The sequence below is a fragment of the Cydia splendana genome, chromosome 15 (assembly GCF_910591565.1).
Source record: "Cydia splendana chromosome 15, ilCydSple1.2, whole genome shotgun sequence".
In the NCBI taxonomy this organism is placed as follows: Eukaryota; Metazoa; Arthropoda; class Insecta; order Lepidoptera; family Tortricidae; genus Cydia; species Cydia splendana.
The window spans coordinates 18,568,689-18,587,261 of NC_085974.1; the positions used below are offsets into that span (position 1 = coordinate 18,568,689).

An 18,573-nucleotide genomic window follows, 5' to 3' on the forward strand; every position below is an offset into this window, starting at 1 on the left:
TCCGCTACCTGGCGCGGTTGAACGACGCGGGTGAGCGGGTTAACGAAAAATAGTATGAGCAACGCTAACTGGCCCCGTAGACAACATGCCAATCGCTAACGCTACGTAGCCAACGAAACGCACCTGTTACTGTCACACTAATATGGAAGAGTGATAGAGAGACAAAGGGATTCGATGGCGAAGCGCAAGCGATCGTCACCTTGGCTAGGCCGCCCGCGGAGGCGTTTTTACATACAATGTTACACGCGTTTTTACATAAAAATTATTTTACATACAATGGCACCCGCGTGTGCCTACAAAGTTTCAGATTCAAAAGCATTTTCTGTAGTTGCATAATCAAAAGATACATGGTGTAGATTTGTCTATTCCCAATACACAGAGCCACTCAATCCACAATAACACAATTCCATAAAAACTGTGTCATATTCCCCCATTTTTGTAATGAAAACACAAATTCGAATGCCCCACTTCCAGCCATCACTTACCGGTGAAATCTAGCTATTTAACCAAGTAAAATAGTACTCGAATTATAGAAAAATCGTCTTTATGTTGAAGACAAAAGGTTCAAGTAAACCGCAAGAAACGTTACCGCCAAGGGCGAGGCATCATGATAAATTACACCAATATTTCACTTGACACACCATCATAACAATAGTATAACGTAAACATTCATAGATAAAAAAATCTTCCATGCTTTATTTGGTTGATTTGTTACACATGAAAGAAAATAGGCCGGTTTTTCTTTAGTCTGTGACATTTGAAGCGTGAAAAATAGAACATTGGAATGATGAATAAGCTAAGTATGAATTGAACTCTATAGTATTAGAATTAGGGTCTAATTCAGTAATGTCCGCAGTTCAGGAGACAAAATTGATGATATGCTAGATAGCCGTTTTAGATTAGTTACGATTCGAGTTGTGGTATCATAGTGGTGTATTAATTACTTTTCAGTTTTTGTATTCGTTTGACATTTTTTAGAGCTCCGTACCCAAGAGTAAAAACGGGACCCTATTACTAAGACTCCGCTGTCCGTCTGGCTGTCACCAGGCTGTATCTCATGAACCGTGATAGCTAGGCAGTTGAAATTTTCACAGATGATGTATTTCTGTTGCCGCTATAACAACAAATACTAATAAAAACAGAATATAATACATATTTATTGAGTGAGTGATTTCCTGGGTGAGGAAAGAGAAGAGTCGTGGAATGTATGGGGATACATTCCACGACTTTAGCATGTTGGCTACGCGGCCTGTTAATCATAAGACGATCAATCAGTACTGTAGTCAGTAAATTCAAAACGATGAGCCAAAGCTAATCGAACCATTTGTCTCCGTGATCGATCTGCCCACATTTTCTTATTCGCGTTTTTGTTGCTTTGATTAAAGATTATAATATATATATAAAGCCTGAGCAGATGATCGCGCGCCATATTGTGGATTTTCATTAGAACTTTTTTCATACTAAACTGAACTGTCACCAGGTACATGAGAATAACAGCGCCCTTGTCAATAATGGTTGGGCTTTTGGGCCCGAACGGATGACTTCTATGCAATCATGCGCAAAAAAATTGCATCCATCTTGAATCGGGTAAGAAATAGCCACAACAGCATTCTGAAATTGATTGCAGACAGATTCGACTGTCCAATTCAAAATTACTGGGTTGGGCAAGTCAAATCAGTATGGCAATATGTTAAGTAGAATGATTTGTGTTTTTATTTTATATTTTTTATGTATTTTAATTGATTTAGATTTTAATTGTTTTATTATTTTTAATGTAATTTAATTTTAATTTAATTTATTGATTTTACAATTTATGTACTCAACTAACATATTTTAAGCACCGTGTATACTAACAGAATATGGGTCGACAGACCTGAAATAAAGATTTTCAATTTCAATTTCAATTTAACATCAATGTCGTCGACGTTGTTTTTTCTTCTAGTACCTACTAGTTTTAGACGAAAAATATTTTTTGATATAAGCGGTAGGCCTTAAGAAGCGCTGGCTGGACGTCGTGATGGCGGACATGGAAGAGAACAATCTCGCACCTGAGGATGCCGAAGATCGGGCAAATAGGAGAAGATTGAGCAGGAAAGCGGAACCTGGCGCTAGGTCGGGAAAACGCTAGGTTAGAGATAAGCATCAAACTCAATGAGGTTGTGTCCAGGCATTTCTAGGACCAGCTTCGATGTTTCTCATGAATCAGCACACCAGTATTTTCATAGCAAATTTCAGAAGAAAAGTAAGTACCTACATATATAAATATAACATACCTACCAAGGGCAGTAAAGTAAGACCTCGGCTTCGCCTCGGCCGCCAATACCATGTGACTTAAGGCTTTCTTATTTACTGGCCGAGGTGTGTAGGTACGATTTTTCTGTTCGACGGAGCCGGAAAGAGGCAACTTTGTTTAGCGCAACGGGCCGAAAGCTGACATTTTCCGCACGGACAGAAATAATTATATTACTTGCACACGCCAATTTCTGGTTGACTGATCATAATGAGGTTATTTTTTCTATCTGATCCTTTCAAAACATAATCTGAAATTGATTCGGATCCGTATTACCAATTTCATAGTCAAGTTACCAAACCATAGACACGACAGGCTTGTAATTGCATTAAGCGTTAAAAAAGGATGGCGCACAAAGTCGGTTCGAAAGGATAACTCGATCGCCTTTGATCGGCGGGGCGGGACAAGGGCTGGTATTCTGTACATAGGAGAGCTGGGGAGTCGAACGTATGGTGTGGCCAGGGTTCCTAGCCAAGTTGTCAATTGTTTGCAGAAACGCTATGATAATCTTAAACAATGTATTGACGTATAGAAATTATAGCGTTTCGTTTTGTTTTCTTTAAACAATTGTCAACTTGGCTAGGCCCCCAGGAGCCGTAACCAAGATGACAATGGTTGCTATTCTGTATATCGGGATCTGGAGAGTTGAGCGTAATGCCGTTACCAGAAGCCGTAACCAAGATGACATGCGGTGCTACTCTGTACATAGGGAGTCAGTCGAACATGTTTTGTTACTGAAATGCCGGGAAGATTATGAAATTCAAAAAAAATATATAGAAGGTCAATACGGGTAAGTGTGGCTGCGGGATAAGTGTGGCTGGCCCGCAAATTGAGGCCTGTTTACACATTGATTAGTGTTTATTGCGAGTTCATACATTTGCCAGTAAGCGAAAGAAGCAAGTGTATGCGGATGCAGATTTTTTGACATCCGCGGAAGCGGATGCGGGTGCGGATGTCAAGATTTGGTACTTAAAAATCGTCAAATATTACATTTATAGTAATTTTTATTAAAAAAAACGTAGCGTTTAGTATTTGAGCAAGAATATAGGTGCGTTAATAAAACAAACAGTAACTTGGCAGACTTTTCGGGATCTAGACGATTTCGTTATATATAATGACGAAATTACCTAGCACTTACGCCGCCGCTAAGACGTTCCTGTTACCGACTTGATCGACATCCGCATCCGCATGAGCTCCGCATCGATTTTGTGCGGATGCGGATGCAGATGCGGATGTTAAATATAATGCGGATGTTCCGGGGATGCGGATGCCGATGCGAATATTCGCAACATCCCTGGTATGAACTTGCAATAAAAAAAAGTGTCACGGTATTTTCTAAAATGTCAATATGCAGAGAGGAAAATGGGATTCTGTTTGTATGAATAAGCCATCTACTTGCCTATCTTCATAAGGTCGGTTTTATAACACTAGGTGTCTCAACTTCCCATGCTTTTAGTTTATATATTTACTGGTTCGTGGGTGTTCGACTTGTCTGATGCTACGTTGGCGATTGGAATAATACTCCTGTAATTGCTATCGATTATCGAGTGCTGGCGACTCGACCGCTCAGCTAACCAGGCGACCTAGCCAAGGTGACAATCGCTTGCGCTTCGCCATCGAATCGCTTTGTGTCTCTCTATCACTCTTCCATATTAGCGTAACAGTGACAGTTGCGTTTCGTTCGCTACGTAGCTTTAGCGATTGGCATGTGGCCTACGGGACCTGGAGCCACACGCAGATTGTATATAAACACTAATGAAGTGCATTGGGATAACTTCGAAGGGTTTTGAAAATAAAAAAAATATCTAGTAAACAAGAAACACTTTCTACTGTAGGAAACAGTAAGCCAAGATGCCTTGGTATATAGTAAGGGTTTCAATAGCGTTAACAAATAAGTGTTGCTTATAAGTATGAAGAGCCTCTGGTTATATAAATGTTTGCCATTTTCAATATTACCCCGCTTTCGAAGTTATCCCAAATAACTTACTTGCTCTTGAAGTTACACTCATTTTTAGGGATCCGTACCCAAAGGGTAAAAACGAGACCCTATTACTAAGACTCCACTGTCCGTCTGTCTGTCCATCTGTCTGTTACCAGGCTGTATCTCATGTACCGTGATAGCTAGACAGTTGAAATTTTCACAGATGATGTATTTCTGTTGCCGCTATAACAACAAATACTAAAAAGTACGGAACCCTCCGTGGGCGAGTCCGACTCTCTCACTCGGTTTTTTATACAATAAATTATTCGCAGTTGATTTGAATCTTGAGGTCACTGGTAGCTAGTTGGAATCTCGAATGCTCGCTGAGGTTCGATAAGCCGTGGGAATACATGGAAGCGCCATTAGGGCTGCCGCAACACTATTACACGCTGTGACAACCCTGGGCTTTTTAAAATCGCTATTGCTGAGGTCTTTGCCCTACTTATTTGTAAAATAAATGATGGCTTACAAGGGATTCTTAGGTAACTGTTTGTAAAACCTAGTTACAATGGCTGAAAGAGAGTTTTTACAGTTTAAAACGTTTTTTATCCGGCTGAAGTACGAGTTAAGCAAAAAGAGTTAAAATTAAGTGAGGGGATCATAAACGTCTGGGAAAACGGACGTACCTAATCCTGTGGACAACATAATAAGCTTTAATGATTTGGCTATATTTAACCAAAGACATTTGTAACTTCGTATAAGACGAATAAAGTCTAAGGAAAAAACGTGCCTCGGAATTCAAGTAAAAGTCATTCTCGAATAGATGCCGCACACACCTTTAGCCTATCCTCGGCTAGATGGCGTGACGACACCGTTTCATATTTAACAATTTTAACACATAGATATCAGTGAATGAACATGGATCAAAATGATATAAAAATTATAAAATCATTTATCCATATATATACATTTTTTGATAACTTTATACGTTTTCATTTTGAGTTTTAGTCGTGTGTCGATAGATGGCAGTAAATTTACAGTGACTACAAAATTTACAATGACAGGACCCCTCTATATTTAACTAAAGCTTATAATCATACAGGTTTAAAGAAGTGAAAGGTATGAACGCGCGAGTAAGGGTTCGGCAAGTGAATAACGCTTTAAATTCCATCAAATTTTACAGTACTGTAAAATAAATTTAATGTAAATGTACATATGGTTCTACTTTACCGCACTTGTGCGATAATTAGAACATTACGTAAGTAACTATGTCGAAAATTTAAAGGACCCATATGTAGTGTAAAACGATGTTCGATACATAATTAATAGGTAATCCGCAAGCGCAACCCGTGTCGGTTTAAAACACTCCCTTCGGTCGACTTTTGATTTATCTTTATAGATTTTCCTATTTTTCGCACTTGTATTGTAATGTAGGTACTATTATAATGTCTATAGAAAAGACCTAACCTTAACCAACCTTAACTCTTAAAAAGTTTTTGACCCGAATGTCTGTTGCAAAATGACGTTGAACGTTAAAAAAGGTAACGTCCCGAATACACTCGTGATCTTTAAAACCCCTCTCTTTGAAACAAATCACTCAGAACAGAAACAAACAAATATCACATTATAATTTTCACTCAAGTATTCAGTTTCAGGGAAATCCCTGAAGAAACTTCAGCAAATACTTAGAAACTCGGCTTGAGCCTTCTGAGCTCTGGGTATATTATACTCAACTCTACACCTACTTAAATGTACGTTTCTCAACATTTCACAACATTTGGTACGGCTTTCAAAAGCAAAGTACCTGTAAGTAATGAAATATCACAGATAAAAATTATGTTATATTAAGTAACTGCCCGATTCGACAAGATACGTCAATTAATAGATCTAGAAATGATATGGATTAGATGTGTCAGTGTCAAAAGATACGTTTTTGTTTTAAGAAACGTCACATTTGACACTGATATATCTAATGTATATTGTTTCTAGATCTATTAATTGACGTATCTTAAAGCTCTTATCGGGCAGTAAGATGTCCTATATTGTATGTCATTGGATGCCCTAGCAGAGTATCATGTACCTACCGAGACCACTAAGGGTACCTATACTATCTGGACCTGGACATAACATGGAAGCCTATTAGATCTTCACAAATCGACATCATACGCAGGATAACTCATTTTTAAAATAACATTAATCTGTGATTTTTGAATAGGCGTTCTGACTTGTAACTTAATGTATAAAATTACGCATTATTACATTCTAAATACTCGTATGTTATCAACAGTGTCAGCACTTTCCCTTCTATTAATATAAGATTTTTTTTTTTCCGATTAAAAAAACCATATCCAATCACCGTATGGCAATGACCGTAGACGGCATTGCAACATACCATTGACCGCATCGTACCACGTGCAGCGCGAAACTTCCTTCCTCCATCCCCCTTGCACCCACGCGAACCCCATTTTCCGACCATCACCATCCCTGTCTCGTGGAAAACTGTAGGGCAGGATGCTTCGTTTCCTCAGTTGACGTCGCGTGCTCGCGACGAATGGACGTGTTGAGGGGCGGCGATTTTGTCCTGCATTTTACGATACGTAAACTAGATTTGCATATGGTGTGCTTATAACTTTGCCGGCGCGGTGTGATCAACTTTAGATCCGATCTCGTCCGATGGACCGCAGTGAATTTTGTATGAAACGGTTCGTTTAGTGCTAAAGTGAATTTTAGTAGTGAGTGACGGTAGTGGTAACATTTAGATTAGTGTAGTGACATAGTGAAGTGTTGTGAATAGTGACATTATTTTGTAAGTATTTTAGTGATATTACTATTATTCTAGTGTATTTCCATTAATTATCATCATGAGTTTAAGGTCTTAGACGGTTGAAGAAGAAAAACGTGTTTATCAATGCATAAAATGAGTAAATCCCGCAGGTAGGCACTTGGTAAAAGTAAAAGGAATATCGATGTGTAAGAGAAATATATTGACAATGTAATAATATTGTCCATATATTTTTCAGTTTAATAAACCATTAACCAGTAGGTCTAAGATGGCCGGCTTTTATCATTTGTCACCATGCTTGTCACGTTCTAGCAAGTATGTAAGTGCAAAAGTGACGCATGTCTTGACAGGTGATAATAACGCGACCATAATACCGCTGCTGTATAGTGTTGTTTGTCGGTTATAAAAGTGGCGCCCAACGTGGGGTCATCTCGGGATAAAGTGGTTTCTACTCAGTATATAGTTATTAGCAGTGATCGTACATTTTCCAGCATTTTTGGTGCAGCAGAGTGGTGTTAACGGAATTGGTATAGATAATTTCAACTGCAATGGTAAATTAAGGTTAATATTAACGTAATTAACGCTAATTAATCATTAGGGTTGAAATTATTTATACCAATTCCGTTAACACCACTCCGCTGCACCAAAAATGCTGGAAAATGTACGATCACTGGTTATAAGCGTGTTTTTGATGATTAAGAGTCTATTGAAATGAAATTATGTTCGTTTTTGCGTGTGAATATAGATATAAATATATGTATGTATGATTCTTTTTCTAACGGGAGACCTATTTATCGTTCTCCTTTATTCTTAGCAACTGAATTTTTTTCTCCAGTAATTGACCTTGAAGACGATTAGTCTTAGAATACTTATTATTTCTTATGTAGGTAACTAGATATAACTTAATACTAGCACAAAGTTAAAAATGTTTTACGAGAGTGTTTGGAATATTTTAATATCGCGTAACTTAAGTTTCATCACATTTAATAGTCGATGCTGTCCGTAAATCCTAAATTTCTATTGATCGTAGGTCGTAGCCTAGGCTACGACCTAGCTAGGCTATCAGAATTAATAAATGACATAATCTGGATTATTTGTTAAACCTCTCGTGAATTCAAATTCCTTGTAACTGGTATGAAACATGATCTTTTTTCGTTTCCTGTTACTTAGCCTAATGACCAATTGGTAGAGAATAAATAATGGGATAATCTTACACATATCAACCTAGTCTCACTGTAAGCTCAATAAAGCTTATGTTGTATGTATGTATTATATTATGTATACAAAACTGATACTCCTGCTGGATAGATAAATTAATTATGAAATGTATAGGAAATATCCATGTTTGTTTGTGACAAATGTGACAGTTGTTCATCACACACATAACTCTCACAAATAAATGGCCTTTACCGAGATTCAAACCCAGGACAAGGATAAACACGGTCCCTACCGATTAGGTAGCAGAGACTGTTAAAACTATAGAATGCTCGAGCAAAGTTGAATTTTTAATAATTTCAGTAAGTACTATATTGTGCAACAATCTTTTTTAAAATAACCAGGCCTAAAACCCGTTGGCTCGTTGGGTGGATGACATTTAAAAAATCGCGGGACATTTCTGGATGAGACTAGCCCAAGACCGGGATAAGTGGCGTACACGAAGAGAGGCCTATGCTCAGCAGTGGGCGATTGGAGGCTAAAATGATGATGATGACGAACCAGGCCAAAAATAATAGAAAGGTTATATTGTTTACGAACTTTGTAATTTTGTCTTTTATTGCTAACTAAGTAAACTAACAAAATGACAGTTTCTAAATTAAAGTTTGCAGACGAAAATAAGACTTACTGAAATTAGTACTCTAAGTTATTTTTATTCCAAAAGTTTACTCGCCTGTCTTTCCTAAAAACATTAGTTCAAATGGAAAATTTTCTGTACACGCAATAATTTGTGCTAGTTTTGGCAATTTCTAATTGAAAAATTTGATCAATTGCTAATGATAATGGAAACACTACATTTACCTATAACAATAAAATGTGAAATAGAGATCTTGGTTATAAACGAACTACATACTATAAAACTTTACTATCCGTGGATATCGGCTAATTTTAAGGTACCTATTTAATACGTCATCTTTGAAATATAGGTAGATTTGAAATTTTGTACAGTCAACAACAGAGCTATGAATACAGGCAAAGTGCCAAAAATATGTATACACGACCTTAATGTACAGGCAATAAAGTACTGTATAAGTACATATTTTTGACACTTTGCCTGTATTCATAGCTCTGTTGTTGACTGTACTCAAGCACTACAAATATGTAAAATGGAGAGTGCGATTAATAGACTATGGCGCTATATGAATAAAATCTTTAATTTTCGCTTCAGGCGCATTCGCGGGAACAAAATAACACACTCACACAGTAACGTGTATGAAAACTAACCATAGCAGACTGGATAAGTGAGACTTTGAGATGGAAGCACTAAACATTGTGCAAGAAGCAATTCTAACCTAGGAATGACTCTGCGTTGTATGTAAATTACAAACAAATCTACACAGGGAAGCCGCAAACTATCATAATAGCAAAGAAATTTATCTAATCTTAACAGGTATCTAAACTTTAAATACCTGTTAAGATTAACTGTCACTATCTTGATATACGTGATACAATGCACAACCTAGGGATATGATGGTCGTTCTTGTCTACGTGACAACGTGATAAAATGGTGTCCGTCATTTTTTATCCTACGGTGTTAAAAGTGACAGTTATTTTATCACGTGGATAAGGCCATCCATAATACGCCGGCTGAACCATTTAAGATATTAGGACCTTCAGAAATATAATATTAAAAAAATTGTGGAGTTTTACTAATGTTATTATGTATGTTGTGTTAGTTGCTTAATGTTTTTAATGTTGAGTATTTTTAGAAAATTGATCCCTAACAGGGTGGACATGGGTTTATAAAATCTTAACCACTTCTTTCACGCGAACGGAGTCACAAGCGGAGGCTAGTAAAGATATAACTATAGTAGACTAGGTAAGTGAGATCCTGAGACGGAAGCACTAAGTGCATTGTGCTAGACCTAGGAATGTCGCGGCGCCGTATGCAAATGTTTGTAGGCAGTACTTAGTCAAATGGATCGCATAACAAGAGTCTTCCTTACGCTATACTCTTATAGAACGACTTGCATTTTGTCTACGTAAGAATTCTGTATTTGTTTACGTTTTACATTATTATTTTTGTGGAATTTTTATTCTAACTTGAAATTTTATGGAACTTCTTTGACTAAATAATATTTAAACATATTATGTTTTTTGTAAATACCTGAATTTTTGCGTGTATTCCCATTTGTCCCCGTCGGGCACAGAATAGGTCCATTCATATGAATTATTCCCAGTTGTCCTCGCCTCATGCATGACGGCGATCACGTGGGGCGGAGACAAATGAAAATACAGAGAATTTTTGTAGGTAATTGTGCCTACAAATACTTTTTACAATTTATTTTAGTCAAAATACATTAACATTTATAAGCGGATATATATAAAGACTTAAATTAATATACAGCGTGTAACTGAAATAACTTAAAAAACCCTTTCTATTTGAACTAATTGTCGAGAGATGAATATTGTTTGATCAACGAACCATAGTAAATAATACGAAATTTAATACAAGGGTTATTTTTTGAAACAAACAAAATTTCTCTAACCAACCATTTTTACAAATTAACTTTACTGAACCAGAAATAATGAAACAAGATGTAAATAAGCCTAGACTAATGCAATTTCAGTCCACCTACCCCTGTGGGTGTACTTTCTACTCGTATACGTACATCTACGAAAGTTACACAGACATAAGAGCGAATAGATGCCGCAAATTAAAATCAATAGTAAAATTCTACATAATAATATTAAGGAATTTAACCTCTTTTCTGTGTATGATAAGGACCTTGACCGAATTTTTAGTCATATTTTAGCATTTTTTTAGAACTTTTTTTTGCTATACAATACAACCGAGGTTTGAAACAATGATTTTTGACCACCAAATACATAATGAAAGGTTAAACTGCATTAAATACACCGAGCCTAATTCATTTTCAGGTCATTACCCCTATGGGATGTAGATATTATAACTACGTACAGGATACAAACATAGATCATAATAATAATTATAGACATCACAAGTAATTTATGTAATATCAAATCGACATAATTTTTTAAAGTTTTTATGCCGATTAATGCTCTAGATTCATAGGATAAACCAGTAGATTGTAGATTGTGTATGTAGATAAAACAGTATCAACATACACAAACGCGCAATTGCGGCATCTATAAGTTGTAGTTCCACGCATATGTTATCGGCGTGAATCGATCCGACGTACCCGCGGAAGAAATCTAATATGGAAGCCCCACTGATACGTTGACCCGTCTGCTGCTATCAAGATAAATGTGATCGAGGGTACCTAATGAACACCCACTATTATTTACATCTATTATAATATAAACACTAGCGTATTATAGAAAGGACGAGAAAGGTATTACGAATGAATGTGGAGGGAAGTACGAGGAAAGGGAAACCGAGGAAAAGGTGGATGGACTGTGTGAGAGATGATATGAAACGAACGCAAGTGAATGATGAAATGACGGGCGACAGAGAGGTGTGGAAGAGGAAGACATGCTGCGCCGACCCCAAGTGAATGGGACGAGGGCAAGAGAATGATGATGACTAGCGTCTGCCCGCGACTTCGTCTGCGTGGAATGATGATGATTGATAAAACTACCCTAATACTACTGACTGATAAACTAGAGCAGTTTTTTAAGTGTGAAGGGGTAGCAGAATAGACGGACAATTACTTTCGCATTAAATAATATATTAGTAGGCAATAGACAGCTGTTAAAGGTGGGATCATTTTGTAAGTTCAACTACTTAAGAGAAAAGTTGACACCTTTACAAACTTTATTCGATTAAAAAATAAAATTAAGTTCCCATATTGTACGCCTCTCTGAGGCAGGACATGAAGACCGTTGTATAATAACATCTCTGTAACTCATGACCAACAATAAATATTTTGATTGATTGATTGATTGAATGTTTAAATTGAGTCGTATTCGATTGCTAGACTAAACTACACCTAAAAGTAAACCGCCAAAAAAACATAAGTGAAACTATATAATTCTCCGCGTATCCCCACAATATATAATGTATCGATTACAGAACATGCGTGCGGCTAATCGGCCCGGACTCGAACCCGCATCTATCGACCGTCCGTCAATATGATAACTGACAGTAATGAACGTAAAAGCCTATTACATGTCATAGAAATTCTAAAACAGCAATATCCTTTTCTAATAATTGCAGCCTAATCTAAATTAACTTTATTATTTTACAGCTTTCTGTCCCGATAAACTGAATTGTTCAATTTTACGGTTACGGTACTTTTACGAGGGGACTTCTGCAATCCTGGGTGACGGTGCTTTTATCAACAAGTGGGCCGTCTTGTAGGCGCCCTTAGTCAATGGGGCTTAAAACAATTACATTGCTAGGAAAGGAAACCCTACAATACAATGGAACTAACTCTTTCGTTGACGACTGTAACTTTGTCCACGTAGGAAAAACAAAAAATCAACAACACATAATACAGGCAGGAGGGCCAAAAATACGTTGATAGTTTTTTTTACTCCGGCATAATTGTTGATAATGATGTAAAACAAATAAACAAAAACTATTTTAATGAAAAGGAGAAGAATGCGAACCTTCGCTTGTACGCACTTCTACTCTCCAACCTTTTCCGCGTATTCTGAAATTAATGCGAAACTTACGCCTTGCGGTACTAAATGAAAAGCCTTTTGGTACGATACGCCTCAATAGCATAAATGCACGCTGCGACACTCTGGACACTCACGAAACTAAAACACTAGGTAGGTAATAGGTACTTCCTCACACTTCGCGTTCGAATATTTTATATGACATGTAATTTAAGAATATTCAATATTGTACACTTAAAGGTATGTTATACTTACAAAGGACAACATCGTGGAGGTAACCAACAATAACGAAATTGAAATTAAAAATTATTTGAATTTGTAATTGGGTATCTGGTGAAGCTGGAAAACTTGTATCTATTGCCTAACTCAAACCTTTTTTTCATTTTTACGCAAAAGGAAACCATATGTCATCGCATAGAATTCGGTTAAATTCATAATCCCTTTTCTCCGTACTCGGGTAAAAGGGGGTTCGGGCCCCAATTCTGTACTAAGTATATTTTAACCTAGATACCGATCTGTCAAAGAATTTTCCCTATCATTCAATTTCGCGATTTGAAAGGGTGAACGAGATGAAGTTGCTAAGCCTTATGGTTGGGTGTATTTATGTTATTTGACAGACATAAGTCACATTGATTTCATATTAAGTAGACAAAATGATACTTGCAGGAGTATTCTGATTTGCATAACAGGATGTTATTTAGATCTCCATTAGATATGGATCTGATCTGTCAGTGTCATAACTAATCCATCAGATCTAATTCACATCCAGATTCACACGAACCCGCCGCCAGAAATTAATGAATATTTACGTGACATAATTATCTATGTATGTCTGGTACCAGTTTTCTTTGCTAAAAATTGTTATACAAAAGAAAATAGAGTGAGTAGAAATTTTTTATGTTAAACTAGTTAAGTAGATGTTAGCTATTTTCAAAATTTTCCCGATTTCAAAGTTACCCTAATGTACTTTAATAATACACGATTGACTTTTGTTATAGATAAGATTAAGGGTAGTGCAAAAACTGTCATAAGCGATAAATTTATTTTTTTAATTTTTGTTGCGACCCTGGACAGTTTATATTTAACAATATTTTCACGTTCGTTTTGTCAAAAAATTACCCCTTCAAATCAGTCACTAGAATTCGTGTAATACTGCAGATACTTTTATAAATATGAACGGCCAAAAGGCAATCCGTGAGCCACTGCATTGCCAAGAATACGTCAAGCCTTCTCCCATCCATTCTATGCACGTCCACGTATGTATCACGTTATTCTGACCAACGTAAGTTTGATCTGTCAATTCACACTAACAGTTGTTAATTATAATAATATGGCGTATAGGTACTAATTACTATATACATATTATAGTTAGGTCATACTGAGCAACTTTTATTATGGGACTAAAACCGAAATCGCTAAGAATTTTTTTCTATTTTGTAGGTAGGGAGATCGAGGTGAGTTTTGACAGAGGAGAGTTGTGACATAGTCGATCTTTTGGAATCTATTAACTAAAAACTAGATCGCAATAGCGCGCGTTTGTTAGTTCAAGTTACGATCTAAGAAACGCACACTGTTGCGATAAATCAACAATGTCACAACTCTCCTCTGTCACAACTCAACTCGGTCTCCCCTACCTACATTAATTTGGCAGATCAGATGCAATGTTTTCTATTGGAGAGCCAAACGGGCATTCCACAAAAAAGTCTACTTTTTCGAGGATGTGACGCGTATGGCAGCTATCTTAAGAACCCGCAGAAAATTGTGTTATAGGTACCGTTAGATTTAAAGTTTAGTTATCAAACGTTATGCTGCACAGCTTTATCAGAAGTGTAAAAAAAAAGCGTCATGTACCCGACACTTTTCTGGAACGCCCAAAAATAGCCAGGTTAAAAACATCCCGTACAGGGCTTATTATACTGGTTCCTCAAAGGTGGTAGGAACATTGGTCTGATCGATAATATTAATATCTCGTAATATTTGGGGCGGTATTAGGAACGCATTCCTCGGCCGATCGTCTATAAAAAAAGCCAATACAATTTTATGATAGGCGTTTTAGCTGTAGAAACATCAAATAGACGGATTATTGGTTTTTCGTGAGCGTTTTTATATTATTCTATTGTGTAATTTTAGCGTTATTATCAATGTCTATAATTGGGTATAAAAAAGTATTTTGTAATCGAAGTGCTTTTAAATATGAAAATGTAAATTACATTAGTGTTATTATTCTCGTAGTTTAATTACAACATTTGTACTTATCAATTATAACCGACGTTTCGAAGACCACATTTTTGTTACCCTGGGAAAGGACTGCCTAAAGTAATCAAAATCTTCTAGCTAGCAAGTTTTTCGAACTATCCGCTATTGTTTTATTTTTTGGTTTCTATATTCTTATTGTTGGAAATGAGTTTCAAATACAAGAATTGTAATATTCTATGTACTATAATAATTAGTTAATTACCCTGCCTACCCTGCCTCCGCAGCAGGAGATCTCGGGTTCGGATCCAGGTAAAGCCATTTTATTTTATTTGTGTTTATCATGATTTGTTCCCGAGTTATGAGTGTTTATAATGTACCTATAGGTATATATTGTCACTTAACCCATATGACAGTAAGTACATAGGTAATACATGCTTTGCTTAGTTTGGGACTAGGTCGATCTGTGTATAATAATAATAATAATAACGTGACATCGTGCTGATAGACCGATCGCAGCGCCGGGCCGTGCTCGCCGACGTCACCATCCCCCATGATGAGAATCTCGTGAAGGCCGAGAAGGACAAGTCCAGCAAGTACCTAGACTTAGCTCATGAGATTACCGCCATGTGGGATGTTGACTCGACGATCATTGTTCCGATAGTTGTGTCAGCGAACGGTCTCATAGCGAAGAGTCTCGACCAACACCTAGAGAGACTCTCGCTGGGTGGTTGGATCAAGGGTCAGATGCAGAAGGCGGTGATCTTGGACACGGCGCGGATAGTCCGCCGGTTCCTCTCTCTGCAGCCCTGACCACCGGTAGCTTGGGCCTTGCCCCGCTGCTGGCGGCACCCTAGGTTAGGTTTTTTATAATGTGTTTATATATTTTTGTTATGTTTTGTAAGTGTTTTTATATTTTACTTTTATACTCACATTGTAAAATCCTAACCTAAGACCCTAGTTGAATAAAGGAATAATAATAATAATAAAGCTCTTTATTTCCAAACATTTTAAGTAGGTACAGTTTATTTCCTAGGTAGTTAGTACTATTTACATACAGTATATTTAATTTTTAGTATTTAGTTTTAGTTAGTGTAGAATTTAATTATATTAAGTATTAGAGTAAGGTTAGGTAAATCTATGTTAGGTTTGTTTGGACGCCCAGTTTTGGGCAAAGGCCTCCTCCATATCACGCCATTTGTGTCGGTCTCTAGCTATTCTTTGCCATGTTTTGCCTGCCAGTTTTACTATGTCGTCTTTCCAACGTGTCTTCTGTTTGCCGCTATGTCTTGTACTTTTCTTCCTGTCATCTTTTGGATACCATTGTATGATGCGTTCGCTCCAGCGTCCGTCGTTTGCTCTAGCAATGTGGCCTGCCCATCTCCATTTAAGCTTACATACTGTATGAACTCAAACTCAAACTCAAACTTACATACTATATCCGTAATTTTCGTTATTTTTCTTATTTCTGAGCTTCTTATGCGATCTATTAATTTTACGCCCATCATTGATCTTTCTGCTGCTCGCTGGAAAGTTCTCAGTTTATGTATAGTTTTTGCTGTTAGAGGCCAACATTGACATCCGTACGTTACTGTCGGCAGAATCGTATTATCCATTATTTTTTTCTTAAGATGTATTGGTATTTTACTTTTAAATACATCTTTTTTTGACCAATATCTTTTCCATCCCATGGATATTCTTCTTTCGATTTCTTTTTCTGTAGAGTCTTGGAATGTAATAAGCCGGCCAAGATATATATATTCTTTTGCATAAGATATTTCTTTTCCTTGTATTGTCGTGATCTTTTGTTCTCCATTTGTCATTAACTTTGTTTTTTCGACATTCATGGTAAGCCCGGCTCTACGGCTCTCCAAATCCAATGTTTGTAGCATGGCTGTTAGTCCTTCGTGGCTTTCCGACATGAGAACGATGTCGTCCGCGAATCGTAGGTGTGTGAGCTTCTCTCCGTTTATATTTATACCATGATCTGTCCAGTCTAATCGTCTAAATATCGACTCTAGCAAGGCAGTAAATAGTTTGGGCGACAGCGGATCGCCTTCTTTTACTCCTCGTCTTATTGGAAAAGTGTCTCCTAATCTTTCTAGTCTGGTCGATCTGTGTATACTGTCCTCAAATATTTATTTAGCGTAATTACCATACCGACAGCAAAACAATCCAACGTCCAGCCGAGTTTATTTATTACAATATAAATGGGCGGGCAGGTAAACAACGTCCACTGGTCATTTCGCGAAATCACGTCGACCATTTACGTTTTTTACCGTTTACCGGCCAACCCGCGTGATGTGCGCCATTTTTCATTTTTAACGCGCAATCAGTGATGTGCTGTGTTTGGGAATGTTCACGGCTAGGGGGAATTTAACAGTTATATATATATATAAACAAATAAAAAATTGCAATTCTTATGGTAGATTTACCATAATTGGTAGATTACAGGTAAGCTTAATAAGGCTTATAAGCGGGTAATATAAAAAGCCTATTTTACACATAAATGTAGGTTATTTCCAGGAGTTCAACCCATTAGTACCTTCGGACTGTGATAAGGCAGAATAGATCTTGTAAGTACTTACAAATACAATATTGTCCCCTAAAGGTTCCCTGAAAACCTGAAGTGGTTATAATTCCAGAACAAAATCTTCAGAATTTCTAACATATATAAACGTATTCCAATGAGCATGACACATACATCATGTTTCTTCAAATATGAGTAATTTCATCGACTATGACATACCTAAAATGGTAACGTAATACAATAAATAAATAAAAAATATTGAATAATAATATAAATAAATAATATAGAATAAATACACAAAAAAAAAAGTTATTGTCAGAAATGTCATTTTGATAAAAGTTTTTATGGATGACTTTAATTTTCATTCAACAGGCAACTAATAAGTACTTGTAAAATATAATTACCTATGTAAGTAATTCGGGTTCTATTTTCAAACTTCACACTTCAAAAATAATTTATTCACGTAGACTTAAAAATAAGCACTTTTGAACAATACAACACAATTGTTTTTTTGGTAATGTATTTCATTTCTTTTTCGGGAACATTGGTAATAATACCGTGAACGGGAATATTCCTAATCACATCACTACGCACAATTTATGCTGCTGTGGCTTAATTAGGTGTTTCAGTTATACGCGATTTGACGCTGGAAATGGAGCATTTTAGGTTTAAATTAAACTTTGTTCTCAACTGACCGACAATCGACCGTATGACGTTGCATTAAGGTTGACGATTGGTCAGACTGTGTTTAAGGTACGTTGGGGAATCGCTGTATCGAGAATGCTTTGTTTGACAACAATGGTTGTGATTGGTTCAATTTTAAATCGGTTTGGATGGAAAGCTGTTTAAATTATAAATTTTGTAGGTGATTTTGTTGTTATGTGAGTGTAGTTTAACTGAATAATTACTAGTTAATTCATAAACCCCTATCAAATCTAACAAACCCTTGATAATCGTTGTTCATCCATCCGTCATTTTAACATTTTCATTGTTAGAAAAAGACAATACGATGCATGTTAGTTGGGGCTTCATGTGTGTGCAAAAACAAGCGAACGCGCGCTTAAAACCGCTCTAAATTTTCCAACTTGCGGAAGTTA

General features: G+C 36.7%; 1 protein-coding gene across 1 annotated transcript in view; it reads left to right on the plus strand.

The window, feature by feature from the left end:
- The first annotated feature begins 6,540 nt into the window (after positions 1-6,540).
- The window catches only part of LOC134797819 (uncharacterized), a 644,098-nt gene continuing 632,065 nt past the window's right edge, over positions 6,541-18,573 (plus strand). The window contains exon 1 of the mRNA XM_063770189.1: positions 6,541-7,017. The gene's annotated coding sequence lies outside the window, so the exon portion shown is untranslated. The remainder of the gene's footprint in view (positions 7,018-18,573) is intronic.